This window comes from Homalodisca vitripennis, chromosome 4 (assembly GCF_021130785.1).
Source record: "Homalodisca vitripennis isolate AUS2020 chromosome 4, UT_GWSS_2.1, whole genome shotgun sequence".
NCBI lineage: Eukaryota > Metazoa > Arthropoda > Insecta > Hemiptera > Cicadellidae > Homalodisca > Homalodisca vitripennis.
Window position 1 is genome coordinate 167,507,362 of NC_060210.1, and position 15,879 is coordinate 167,523,240.

Here is a 15,879-nt window from a genome sequence, read left to right on the forward strand (position 1 = left end):
ATATATAATAATTGTGAGATGCACATTTAGAGAAAGTAGGATTGAAATTCTGACGAAGTAGTACAATATGAGAAAGATACTAGTATATACAGTTTGATCATGTTGTTTCACCAGACTAAAAGAATAGGTGAAGAAACTGGATAAATTACCTTAAACATCAGCTACGTTGGCAAAAGTCCCGTTTCACTTAATTAAGTTTGTAGCCGTCTCACACAATATATCTTTGTCGTGCTCCTTACTACATAAAAATTCTTAGATAGGATTTGTTCAGTACTTCGTCTGACGTATTATTATTAAATTGCAAATTTATTATATATTAAGAATATTTTAAAGAAATTAAAAAATATTTTACGAGTTTTCGGTTATTTTGTTGTGTAGTTCAACAGATAGGACAAAAATTAAATCCTGCCGGGTACGGTAAAACTTTTACGTGTTTGGGCTGTGGTAAACAGAAATAGTTTAGTATTCCCCCTCGTAAAAGCTTTCGGATCAAAACATTCATGCATAAAATTTGGAGAGTTGTGTATTTTCAAAGCCTCAATATCTTATTCGAGATATTGGAGAGGCATACAAGCTCGCTCGGTCAACATCAACTTGCTCAACAGCTTCAACACATTGTACTAAGATAGAAAATTTCATTGATTTTTCAATAATATTTTCGTAGAGCTAGTAAGAAAGTTCATTGATTAAAAGAAATATTTACCTTGTCTTCAACGTTTACCTTTGATATATGGTTTTTTGATGTACTAAACACAACGATACTCAAATAAAGGAATTTAAATAAACAAGGCAAGCGTCCGCCACATCCCGTAATGCGCAACAGGCTTTGCTGGGGTTGCATTCGAAGTATATGGCTCATTATATTAGGCCACATGTTAAAATTCAAAATAATTCTAATAAGTTTATTTGCACCTTTATTTATACTGCGATTTTATAGTTGCCATCATAGTAAACCGTAAGAAAAATGTGAAAATGTTCACTAACGCTAAGCCAAATCCTATGTTCCATCATCGAACTCGATGTTGCAAATGGTGCAAATTTCTAGTCTATAAATCAGTACTTAGGCTACTCGAGATATCGAAACAGACAAACAAAAAAGCCTATTCATGCCCTTCAAGTGAATTCAATTTTTTTTATTTAAAGATTTTTAAATTTAGAGGTCGTCTATTTGAAATATATAATGACAATAATGCTGCCTATAACTAAAATCTTAATTTATTTTTTGAGAATACAACTAAATCTTTTAGAAAGTGATTTAAGTCCAGGCCGCTTTATACCGTAGTTAAGTAGTTTTTTTTTTTTTTTTTTTTTTTTTTTTTTTTTTTTGAGGGAGAGGCAGGAAAAATGCAATTACGCACACAGGTGGCCAGCCTGTAGTGTGGACTCCCCTAAAAACGGGTTTACCCACTAAAAAACCTCCTCTACTCTTTAGGATTCTAACCTGGGATTGTTTATCACATTACTTCAGGCTAGGCCTAAATTTGGCTTAAGCCCGTGGGGCTCGCTCCTTATCCAGCCGCTCGGTCAAGGGATCTGGGCCACTTCGCGGTCCAGATCGGGTCTCTTTTCCAGGAGGATGCCCCGGACGAACTGTGACAAACAATCCCAGTTCCCCTCATCCTCCATTATCTTTTCGCAGACCGTATCCACCGAAAAAACCCCGAGTTTTCTTGTGGCCTCCAGGCGGGGCCTTTCCCAACGCGGACAGCGGAAGAAGGTGTGTTCCGCGTCGTCGGGAACGCCCGGGCAGTAGATGCAATCCGGTGAATCGGTCTTGCCCATCCGGTTCAGGTACGACTTGAAATAGCCGTGACCTGTCAGGAACTGCGTGAGGTAGTAATCCACCTCGCCATGCCGCCTTTCGACCCATGGTTGAACCTGCTCGATGAGTCGCGCAGTCCATCGTCCTCGGGTTTCGTGCTCCCAGCTGTGTTGCCACTGCTGGAAGGTTCGGGCACGCTCTTCGGATCTTGCTGCGTCCTTGCCGATCTCGCCTTGTCTCTGATAAATCGCCTTCCTCTCCCCTGCCAAGAGCTTGACAGGGATGACTCCGGCAACCACCAGGACGGCAGGCTCGGATACTGTCCGATAGGCGGAACACACCCGGAGCGCAGCTTGACGCTGAACCCGGGCGAGTCGCAACCTATAACCGTAGTTAAGTAGTGAATGGTAGATAATGAACAACAAAAAGTATTTTTAAGAGAGCTTAAAAATTCGCATATTTTTGTTGTTTATATAAATGAAACTTCATACGAAATATCGAGTCTTTAAGTCAGTTAGTTTTTTAGATATCGTGTGGAGAGACAGACAGATAAGAAATTGAATTATTCCATCTCTTCAAGTTATAGACTTTACTAACACTCAGCCAACATGTGGCATTGCATACAGTTCTATTACCGGTGATACCTAAAAGTAGAAAGCGAAATGTGACCGTTACAGTGGGATCCGTTAATAATAACAATTCAGTGAAGGTACCCCGGCCGGTTGTTACAGTAACAAAGCCTCGACCATCAAAACCAATTTGTTCCCTTTCTTGCTTGGGTTTTTTGTGTTCATTTTATCCAACTCAATTATCCCGAAGCATCAGTTTCACTTGTTCAGTTGATTTTTGTATTTGAGTTGCTGATTATATATTTTACCGAAAACGTGAAAAACAACCATGTAAGTACCTTAGCTTTAATTTACATTTAATTTCAAACGTTTTACTTTTGGTATAATATGAACCTAAATACAGAATTTTAAAATCTTTTAATGTAAAGAGCACATCTTTTTCTTATAACATTTAAAAAGTTTCAGAGTATATTTGTAGATTTGCACGATTTTTTACAACATAAATACAAACTATTTACATAATCCAGAATGTAATCGTGCTACAGAAACTATGGACGTTGTCATGATTATTTACAAACACGAGTTCTTGAAGTAAAACACTGGTGTAAGATACGCCAGTAAGTTGACAAAGAAAACCACACCGCTAACTTCAGCAAAGTCAAGGCGTGTAATGTAAGCTGTCTACCATCTCAGACTAGTTATTTCCATCCAACGAAACGCTGCCACCCACAGTTATTTTTACAAGGAATCCATACCCTCACTGTTGTATATATCACCGTGAGGACCGGTTCCCTATAAATTCACCAAACCTGCAAATCTATATCATAGAGATTTATACTATAAACATACATAATATTCTTGTTAAATTGTCACCTGTGCACTCTCCACGATGGTTCTAGGATTAGAAAAAACATTGCCGCACAATTTATCATGAGAGCATAGCCATTATTTTTAATTCCAACACAATAAATAATAATTAATACATCGTTTAGTTCAAGTTTAATGAAATACGATAGTTAAAGTTTAATTATGGTTTAATCAACGAAAACTCAGTTTTCAATCTAGAAACAACATTGATAGGTATATTACGTCTGATATTTGCTACAATACTCCTATCGCAAGGGATTAAACGGATATTCGATCATATATTTGGGCATGTTAAGTTTATCGCAATTACATTTTTATAATAATAAGAATATGATTTTTGTTAAAAGGTGTAAGGTAAAATAAGTCAGTATAATAATAGTAATAACTGAGATTCACTCACAGTTTTGAAGTGATTTGCTTATTTGAGGTGTAAGTTTTAGCAGCAAATATGAAGAGTTGATTGGTCATGAAGAGCCCTAAGTCGAGTACATTTTACGTACAGTTGGCATAAGTTTAAAACCAATAACTTATTTGGATTTATATTATATTATATAAATATTTATATTATATATATATATATATATATATATATATATAAATATGAATCCGAATAAGTTTATAAATTTAATATATATATATATATATATATATAGGCTATATTAAATATATATATAATTTTAAGTAGGCAATTGCCATGGTCAACCTTGAAAGAATTCTTAGTAGAGTGTTGTAGTTAGCAACTTTCATAAATTATTTATTCTTAATAATTTCATTTAAGTGCCTTGTTAATTTTGGGAACTTTCTTCGGCGTTTAATCAAGGCTTCTTCAAATCAAATCTTAGATATTCATTATTAGAAAAGCATGATGTATTGTAATAATTATATTTTAATAAGTAACCCGATATATTTTCTAATATTTGGGATGTAACTGAGTGTAGGTAAATATTTTAAACAGCCCCTGAAATGAACAATTTCCTGTCTATTATGAAAATGGCATTTTGTCTTAAATAATATAATAAATGCGAAAGTGCCTTTGTTTGTTTGTTTTGCTTTCACGCATAAACTATTCGACTAATACTGAAATTTTACATGGACATATTAATTTAGGGTCTTTGGTATGAATATAGGAATATTCTTATTTTGAAAATATCTCCGGGCTATTCCTCACTGATCGCTAAAATAGCGAAATCCCACATTCGTCTCTATAGTTGCGAGATATTATAATAAAATTATCCTGTTAAATATAATAAACTGTTCTGTGTAAACATTGCCTTATGGCAGCACAACCATATTTATTAATTAATAATAACCATAATTAATTTAACCACTATTTTCAGTTTCAAATGCGTGGAAAAAAACACTAAAATGGCTCAATGTGTTATTTTTTCCCAGAAAATCCTAAAAGAACAATACTTATATAATGCAAAACCTATTATAAACGATTATTTTGAAATGTTGCATGAATTTTAAAATTCGTTCCTAATTTTCTCCGTGTATCTTAATTAAATGATTTTGTTCCAAAGAAGTCTTTTTAAGTCTACGTTTGAATATCTACATATATTTAATCGGGATAGCAAAGCAATCTAAATTATAAATCCAGAAAAATTGAGATATTTCTGAACCTAAAGTGGTAGATTACAAAGTCGGAAGTGGATACTTTTTCATCAAAGTTGGTTTCAGAAACCTACATTTGTATATGTTGTCTTGCTAGAGGCAAAATAAACATAAAAATAAACGAGACGTAAATTTAAACGGCCGCAGTAGACACTTTGCACCGAAATGGACTATTCAGCCCCTACCTATGAACTTTCTTCGTCGGAACAATAAGGCAAACTTAACTATAGCAGTGCAAATATCTTGCACCAGAAGTACATTATGGAGACCGGAAGAAGCTTTATACTGAAATGGCTATTTAAGTATATTTCCAAGATCTACTATGTATACATTGTTATGAACGCGGCAACAAGCGTCAAATAACGTGTCGAAAATAGCCTACATTCTAACCGGAAACGATCATGCACGCGCAAATCCTAATATACAAACTAGTCGCGATTCCGCTTAACCTCTGATGCAATCAACCATCAAACACAACAAACAATTAAATAATATGTACCTTATAGAATTCCGTATAAATACCCTTAGGACTGGCCCCATTAAAAAATCGTAAATATTTTAACTAAGAAGGCTATGAACTTGATATGATAACTGCGGGTACATGCTAGTTTTGACACATATTCTTGCTAAAGAACTAAAATGTTAAATATAAATTTTCCAATATATTTCACTGAAAACCGCTCATTATAAAAGTTGTTGGGTCCAAAACAGGCGCTATTCTAATTAGCAAAACACGTAACTACAAAATACCTAACTTTACAGGAGCTTAACAAAATTATCATAATGTTATGTATGCTTGAAAAATGTCTGTATTAACTATTATATTTTAATATTACTAATATAGTAAAAATATAAAACTTATATTGTTACCAAACTACGATTTAGCTGGAGTTAAGAGTTGTTCTTAAATTGTATGTTGGAGATAGGAGTTTTCCTCTACCACTAGTTAAGATGTAATGACTAAAACCGTTGCGTTAATAACATTCTGTGTTGTTTTAAAAATTACATTTTTACTAAATGTTTTAAAAGTAAAAAAAAACCTATTCCTAAGACTATGACAAACTTTTATAGACCTAAATCAAAAATAAAACACTGCAAGAGATTTAAAGGGTTTTTTATTGTTCGTACCGAAATAAGCTTAGAAAGATATTTTAATATAATATATATCAGATATAATAATTATAAAAATTGCTGTTGCTAAAATATGATAGTTTTTATTTTAGTTTTTAGAACTAATTATATCATTATTAGATTTACAACTACATAACAAATTTTAAAAATTTATTGATCTAATATTGACTTAAAAGGTATATTGTAATAAAACTCCTGGTAGTCTTTTGGCAGAATGGATTTGAGATCTTGGAGGTCATCATATTTCCTTTGTTTTATTCCTATTCTTTCCTAGTGCAGATTCGGATGATTTTCAATTGCTATAACTTCAGTTTTGATTTTTTTTACTTTGGTAGGGGCTGCCACTCTTCAGGAAAGAGATCCTTAATTTAAATTATATAGTTCATTCACGGACATGTTGCAAAGCCACGAATGACGTTAACACATGGGTCACCAACACCTTTGCCCGGTCTGATACTTTTGAAGAATAAATTATTCTCAAAGTTCTTGAAGTATATGTGGTCTAAATACTCCACTTTGTACTCTGCTGGGTCTTTCCTGGCCTGTTTACAAATATTTACGAAGTCAATAATATAACTCGTAGAATCTGCCTCCATTTGGGTGTGATCCACTTCGAGGTACTTTTGTTCCAACAATTATTTTATTTGTGCACGAAAAGTGCAACAACGCATTTGCTCAATTTACTCTTCGGTTGTGGTAGGAATATACGTAACTGTAAAGAATCAGTTTAGTTTTACTCCTGGCAAAGGAAGTTGCAGCTGAAAAAACGTATACATCAATGTACAAGTTCATTTGATGTCAGGCCACTCTCAAATTCGTTCCAAAGATTATGTATGCCTAAGTTGTAGATTGAAAAATTGTGTACGAAAATTTTCATCTTGTAGCACAGTACTGACGCATTATACCTAGGAGATAACTAGGCCTGTATGTTCATTGTGAACGTTAAACAATTTGTTTTCTTTGTCTGCTTCTCTTTCAAGTTTAGCCAATCCGTTTCTGCAGCATGATCTTCACAGTCTTCCCTACTCAAATTTCCTGAATTAAAAAACTCACACTTATCACATATATCTTTTTTAGGTTGAAAAAACCTAAATTAAGATCTTGAAACAACTAACAGAACTTACCCTGACTAGTGGTGTTATGTAATTTCTGCAAATACCATTAAAATAAATAAATATTTATTCACGAATATTTGTCCTTTTTTGACAATAATGGGACTCGACTTAAGATAGACTACGAAAAAGTCCTCCAATCCCTAAACTTTATTAGACTTTCGTCGTTTTTTTAGGCTTTGGCTCTTTACATCTCTCATCTACATTCTAATCAATGTTATTCAGTGTTTCTTCATTTACATCACGAGTTTCTTTATCTTGCCAATAGAATATCATCCATTCTCCAGTCGAGAGTGTATTTAAAAACGTTGTTTTTGCAAAGTCTTAGAACATTATTCCCTAGTTTTTTTTTTCAAGCAGTATTTGCAGGAATAAGTTCTTCGCCTTTTTGCATAATCGTTTCGTCTCTTGGCTCTAACGGTTTCAGATTTTTGGGTTAAAAGATTAACAAATAACTTTTTTCCTGCCAAAGGAGCTTCAAAACCTCTTCTAAACTTTATACGGTTTCACTTTCAGTAAATGATGTTCACTACAACAAACTATTCACACACTTTCTTTTCTGCATCATATTATTTCTTACCAAAATATTCTTGTTTACTCTTCCTCGCCTCTTTCCATTCATTGATTTTCAATAAGTTACTTAATGGTGTTTCATTCGTTTACGAGTACTTGTAATCACATTATTTATATTTTTAATAATCTGAAGATCACCGAACACCTTTTTGGACAGGAATATTAGAATTTTCAGAAAAGCATAATTTATCCTCAGAAAAAGTCGTCTATCTCAGAAATAACACTACTGATTTTAACTCACATTTATATAAAATCATTGGAATAGTTAATACGCATTAATAATATTATTAGGATTATAGGTAAGCTTAAGTAATTTTAAAGTTAGGTATTTATTTTGCCCTGAAACAATATAAACCTTTTCAGTTATTTTTAAGACATCTATAGGTAGACCTACTTCTTAAGGAACAACAAACTAAGTAGTTCAAGGTAGAAAACAATCAACTTATTTATAAAGCGTTTTGTCAGCGTTTGCTTTTGTAGAGGACTTATCAGTATTTTCACCGACTTTAAATAACGAACTTATTAACATTGACAACAAAAGCCTCAGGATGATTGTAATTAGTACTGTGCAAAGCCAACAGCATAATTGTTTATACAGGGCAGTATAAGTCACATAAGAATTCTGAACACGTAGAGAATGTAGCTGTCTTGTCACTTGTTCCTTACCTGAGGCTTGCTACTGTTCTGTTACCTGGCTACGGTGAGATTTATACTGGGCAGTATAAGTCACATAAGAATTCTGAACACGTAGAGAATGTAGCTGTCTTGTCACTTGCTCCTTACCCGAGGCTTGCTACTGTTCTGTTACCTGGCTACGGTGAGATATATACTGGGCAGTATAAGTCACATAAGAATTCTGAACACGCTGAGAATGTAGCTGTCTTGTCACTTGCTCCTTACCCGAGGCTTGGTACTGTTCTGTTACCTGGCTACGGTGAGATATATAATGGGCAGTATAAGTCACATAAGAATTCTGAACACGCTGAGAATGTAGCTGTCTTGTCACTTGCTCCTTACCCGAGGCTTGCTTCTGTTCTAGTTGTTATTTTTTTACTTTCCACCTCACCCGCCGTATTGTAAGATACGAACTGCTGGCTACAGGTTAGATCCCCTTTACCTGTAAAAAGATTTTCGCCTAAATCCCTTTCAAAGGTTCTGTAGTTGGGTGAGTAAAAGTTATAACAGATTTGACCGCGCTGTACTGCCAGTCCTGTACAGACTACTATCGTACACAAGTTTTTATCATCTTGCATTCGTCACATCACTCATTGAATATTGCTGTTTCATATGTATAAAAGGACTAAGAGGAAATTTGTTCGCAATATCCCTGATTAGGATATGATGATGACTCTTATTCGAGCGAAACTTTTCTCTATAAATGTCGTCATGCTTACTAAAAACACTAACACTTCCAATAGCTGAGATTTACCTATAATCAGTAGAGTGTTCCTTTATCCTTTCGCACAAAATACACGTTTTTAACCACTCATATTAACAGAAAACCAAACAAATGAAAGAATAAATAAAATAATAAAAGTATTATGTACATCAAGGTTAATAAGTATAAATGACGTGACCAACAAGTTCATACATGTCATATGTTATTTGTTAATACTACGCAGATATTAACTTGTTCGTACAACCCAGGTGTAGACGAGGTTATTTGCCAAGAACGAGTATAACTGTAGTATATGCTCCCCAGGAGAACAAACTAAAACACGGTCCAGCGAAGCGGCCAGTGACAATAAGTGTTAAATGCAATACAACATTTTACGCTTTCTTTCTTTACTTATAAATCAACTACATGTTATTAAAACTGTGGTTGATAAATTAAATTCAAGTGTATTCTTGTTTAGATTTTTTGTTTATATTTTGAAGTTTGTTTAACTAGAGTGTTTAAATATAACACATATGGTAATGATCAATGAATATCGTTAACACTCCTTTATGACCACTCAAAATGGAACATAAATTAAACATCTGTAACTGTGTATGATAGGAGGATAACAAAAAGAGACAACTACGCGTGGTGGTTGCTTTATTTAGCACCAAAAGTAAACATATATATGCGAATAAAAAGTGAAAATAAAAATTACCTTCCCTAAGAATGAAACGGGAAATTTACAATCTAATCTAATATAAAAAAAATATACCACAGGAGGATTCACTTCTGGTAGGTTTATACCTTATAGTAGAACCTACAGTGAGTATGGTAAAATCGATGTGTTACTTGTAATCTGGACCACCCTATGGAAGTCCAAGTGCGGCACATCACTAACCGCAAATGTCATGATATGAGGTTGAGGTCTAGTCTACTGCGGGGAGTGAGTTAGAGTTGGTAGGGATCTCTGTGTTAGTCAGTTGCTAGCTTGAACATAAAGAAATAGATTTGTCCTCCCCTTCTTCCAAGGTGACATGACACCGTTATTCCTTCTCATGGATTTCGACAGGAGGCGGCTTCTAACAACAATATCCTGTCACTCCAAAAGCAAGCGCAAACGTCCTTTAGGATTAAGTGCAATGAGAGCTTTCTCATCTTCTTGTCAAGAGATGAAAAATAATGTTTTATTGTTAACAGAGTATGGTTAAAAGGTAGACAAAACCAAGATTTGATAAACTCTTTAGACTTAAAATATGCAGTATTTTCGTTACAACATAAATCGTACAGAACCAAGATAGTCTTCAGAAATACATATAGCTATTAATATTAACTTGCTTCTACATACCCGATTGCCTAGGTCATAATTTATCATCAGTTAAAATACAATGATATTGGGTACGAAGGTTAACTTCAAATTTCACTGACACAGTACCTTGTCTCGAAAATTGTTGTCTTTGAAAATTATTTATCTCAAGTTGTTGTCCGGGTGATCATTAGTCTTCGGCTGTGTATAAATAAAATTAGAAATTCTAGTAGTTCATATATAGTCTAAACACTTTTTCACCTGCTTTTTATTCACTGGAAGGGTTTGTAGTTGACCTCTGCACTGGGATAAACAAATTCATTTACCACCTTCGCTCGGTACTCTTAGTTTGAAATACGTGAATATTCTGTTCTGTATATAAATGACATATACACGAAGAGTAAATTCGTTGAAAAGGGAACAAATGTATAGGAAAATTGTTGTTTACTATTATAATTTGAAATACAGAATTTAATGTAGTCCTTCCAACACAAGCAAATTTTAATGTGTCAATAGTTAAATGTCTCTGGCCTATGGATAGTAGAAAAATGAGAGGTTGCAGGAACGTCATATGTGTACTTAACTTAATATCAAATAAATAAAAGATGTTTGTTTACAACTTAGCTTGGATAGAAGTTTTTATATTCTACACACTAATATGAGGTGATTAATGTTAAGTGCTCCGAGTTGCTTTATGTAGATTAAATAACCGAAAATGTTCAAAAACATATTCTGAGTTTGTTGTTCAGAAAAAAAGTCACACTTTTCGTTTACAATTTTAATATTTACCAGACCGTTCTAAATTATTTATAATATCACCATACCTAATATGCTTATTGAAGATTAATGTTTCTGTCTAAAATAAAACATTTAATACACAATACATTTACTAATTTGAAATATAATAAACTTAAAATATTAAAGAAACAATGAAGTTCTAGATTTAAAAAAGTATTTTATGCAAATAAATTTACCTTTAATTGCAATAAAACCCAATTAACCAACAACCTGATCCTGTGCAATTAGTCGCTAATGATGACATGTTGTAACGAATGGAGGAGTGTTCCACAACACTTCACCTCAAGTGCAACAGTTGTAATAGGTTAAACTGTTATTATATCAGCTATTATATCTCGTTAAACTAATTAATACGACAGTGGTTATCATTAAAATAGGGTTTAATGTTAAAAATTAATTACTAATGGGAGGTTTAATTTAAAATATGCAGATATGAATTAGAATTTTAATGTCACAAAAGTTGGGTCTGTCTCTCCTATCAATATGTAAGCCCCGAAAAATATGATGTTTGCATTCAATTACCTTCATTTGTCTTGTTTATTACTAAAATTTTTACTAGCCATAATATTCGCTGGATAGCGAATTTGTATATCAAATATCATAAAATAGTCCTTCTGGCTCAGACGGAGAAAATAGGTCGAATTTGTTACAACTGAAATTAATTTCTTACACGTTTTACGATTACACGTGATTTGCGTGTAATCACTATCTCAAGATACACAACAGTTGCTTATTACAAAGTTACCTAAGAAAAAAGATTGTACAAGATTACAACCATTGCAGAACATGTTTTATTTTTCTCTAGGTAAATAAATAGAAAAATTGTGAAATTTTACGGTTTAAAATCACTTCCTTATTGAATAAAATGTATACCAAGCTAGCCAACGAACTTAGGTATGAATAAGATTTTTCGTACCAAGATTCAACTTGTTTAGTACTTTTTAGAACAGTTTTTACATAATTGCTACCAAGGCAGTTGTAATTGTCCTTTTCAAAATACATAATTACAGGACAGCGGTACAAGCCGGCTGCATGCAACGTGGGTTACTTACTATCTGGTATTAGTCGGTAGGAAGAGTAAGTCAACTCAGTTGCATTATATTGCTAATTTTTGAATACTTCAAACTACAATATTATACATTAAGGTGCTTTATAATATATACATTACATACTAGGTTCATACTATATGATAGCAGTTCAGTTCATATGTCATATAATGTACTGTTCAGCAATCATCACACAATTAAATTAGCAAACCACCCTTTGTTAATAAAGACGATAATTCATTATTTTTTTCAAATAATAATGTGTGGAGTTTGTAAATCCAAATTTAGCCACAAAATGCGTTATACATAGGAAAGGTAAGAAATTGCAGTTAACAAACGGACGTGAAAGGTCACATAACGAACATTGACACTGTTCCTTTCATCTAGCGCGCGTCGTGAACTGATGTGAGGCAATATCAAACAAGCTCTTTCTGTATTCCTTAGTGGCCATTTTCACATTTCTGGTAAGTCATGAAATTAATTAATTAATGAAATTAGTTAAATTGACACATATTAATTAATAACAACGTCTACTCAGTCTGACTCTAACCTCCCCTTCAAACATACCACAAAGGTGTTTACTCATTCTCGATGTTATGAAAACTGACTAAGTAAAGTGGAATGAAATGTGAGAATCAACAATGAAAGTTGATTTGCTTGCTGTATTGTTAATTTATGTGTACTTCTGTGCGTCATAATATCGTAGTAATGACATCTTATTATGAATGTCGATTAGGACAGTACTATACTAGGAACTATGTCAGATATTACAAACCTTTTATGTTGTACAAATTACATTATTACTTTGCTCTGAAAGATAAGGTACCCAGTGTATTTTATAACCATCAATCGATGGGTTATCCATAAAATGAAAGTGACAGATATAGAAATTATGTTATATGCTGGGATCGGGAGGGGCCTCATTAAGTACTTGAGATCAGTACTCACCGTGAATTTACCCTCTCCCTTATTAAACCTAGATAATGGCAGTACTGGCTTGTCACTTCTTTCATAGTGATGACTGGTGAAAAGGTAAACGTGTAACTAAGTACGGAATTTGTACAATATATACGATGGGGTTTGAGTTAAAGGGGGCTTGGGCATGAATATAAATATACATTGCAACTAAACACACAGGAGGCTTTCACAACACAAAGGAGGGCAAGCACAGGGGTAAGGCTCAAAACGAGATTTTAAATACTCAGGAGGAGGCTCATTATTCCCATAACAGTTAAGCTATCGATGCCTGACAACCTTTACAAATTACGAGTATTATACGGTGTTGCGTGTAGGAGCACTTATGGTAACACAGTTGGGTTTGCCTTGTGGTTTCAAAATAAATTATAGATTTTCTAATAGCTGGGTGTAAAATTTCAGGAAACAAAATAATTTTTCAGTACACCCACACAAAATCAAAAATTTTTAAGTTTGAACACATAAATTCTCACGCACTGCTCTAAAAGAACATAAAAACATGGCCCTAGATCAAAAGTTAATTTTACAAGATAACGAAAATAAAATTCTCTTCTAGTAGTACAATGAACTAAAAATCATAAACTGTAGAAAACCAAAAATAATATTTGTACTAGCGGTTACCCTCGGTTTCTTATGCAATATCCTACTGAGAAACAGGGACACAATGGGCATATTCATTTTAAATAAAATTCTAAACAATCTTGAGTTAGGTGATAATTAATTTAAAAATATTCCAGTCGTCTGATCCAATTTAGATTTAAGTTTAAAGAGCGGTGTTTTCAAGCATGAGAATGAAGCAGTTTTATAACCGTGAAAGAATTCGAATTGATCAACAATATTTCATGATAAATGGTTTCACTAACGATTAATCGTATTAGAGGCTGGTGTGGAGGAATTCTTAAGTCAACGTTACAAGATTTTAGTTATAATGCATTTTAGTTAAATACGAAAACTACAAGATTTTTAATTATATGCTTTTTCATTATGTAATGAATAGTAGGGCTCTATGTAATTTTGAACTGAACTTTATTTTGCGTTCATGCTCCGATCACGAATTTGTACATGTACGCAGGTATGAGAAATCTATTTTTTTTTTTTCAAAAACCTATAGATGTTTATTCCGCTCTAAAGTATATCTGGTGCCCTAGTTGAGTTTGTCTAAAAATCATACTTCAGTCAAAAACAAACTAAGTTGTCTTCTATAACAGTCTTTAAAACTGTAGAAAACTGCAAAAGTTAGATATATAGTAACTTTGTCTTTGTCATCTGCATTACACTAATGATCAATCAATGCATACTTAATATTTGCTAAAATTTACAGTTAAATGTACATTTTTTAACTTCCTATTTTATTATTTGGATAACCGCTGTGCTCATCAGTGATCAAAGAGAAGGTTGAAATAAAAAGTGCTGTTTTTTAAGCTTATTCTGTTTTCTATGTTATAAACTTGAATAAAATTATCATTTTACTAAAAACATTTATTTCTTACTTGCGCTTGGTTTACAAAGCAATTAAAATACGCCCAAATTCTTATACTCTGATAACAGGTAGTCGAAAAGGGGAAGGAGACTTTTCGATATAAAAACACCGATTCGAGAATGAACTCTATTGGGAAGGAGCTGGGTGCAATCAGAAGGTACGGAAAGGAGCGAGATTCATATTGGTCCCTCTGATATACAGACAGTCCGAATTACAACTGACCAAATATATTCAATTATATTAAATATATAATTATATATAATATAATTATAATATTTATAATATAAATAAATATATATATTAAATCAATATCATACGTATTAGCCTTCCTTTCTACTTCCTACCTTCCGTAAAAAGAAGCCTACAGCTTCCGTCATTATGTTTACATGTTAAAACTAGTACATCTCTGTCAAGAGCATATACAGTATATGCGTAGGTATGAGTAGCTTACTGCGGACGATAAACATAAATTTGGTACTAAATCTCACCTTTGTTCTCGGGTTAAAGTGCAGACAACCTCATGCGGACACACTCACACAGATGCAAACAAGCATTCACACATAAACGCGCATGTGTGCAGACAAATACCTTCATCACCATACCTATTTATTGCCAAAAAATTCTAAATAACTCACGAGTCAATTACGAAATTTAAATGAGGGAAGACAATATTGAGAAGATGGTTAGGTCAGACATGCCAGAATCATTTGTTTATTTCATTAATGTGTTAGATTAGTCAACAACCTGATGAAGAGCTTAGATTGAAGATCCTGTAACATAATGTTACTGATTTCTTGTACTACAGAACGATGGCAAATAAACGAAAAATTCTGTTTCTTTCAAGGCTACATCATCAAAGCATTATTTATACTTATTTTAAATAAACGTACATATTGCTTTAGTTAATGATTCATAGTAATTTATATTTTACGCGAGACTATTCGAGTTGGAAATAAAAAAATCTTTAGTGTATTTGTATAGACTGGTGAGAATGGCATTCAAACATTTTATGCTAACACGCACCTGACTGTACCACCATATTGTGTTAAGGCTCAGACTGTACACGGCTAAGTGTATGCTTCTGTTTTCCGGATTGTTCACACACACTTCTATCTCTGTTCATTAATATCTCCACTGAATGTCATCTCCAAAACAAATGGAAAACAAAGCCAGAATTCTGTAGACTTTTAATTTTTTCACTCTTTAAGCTTTTATTTATGTTAATAATAAATGTGGATGCGTCTCTGATTATGTGCTGCTACGAGTGA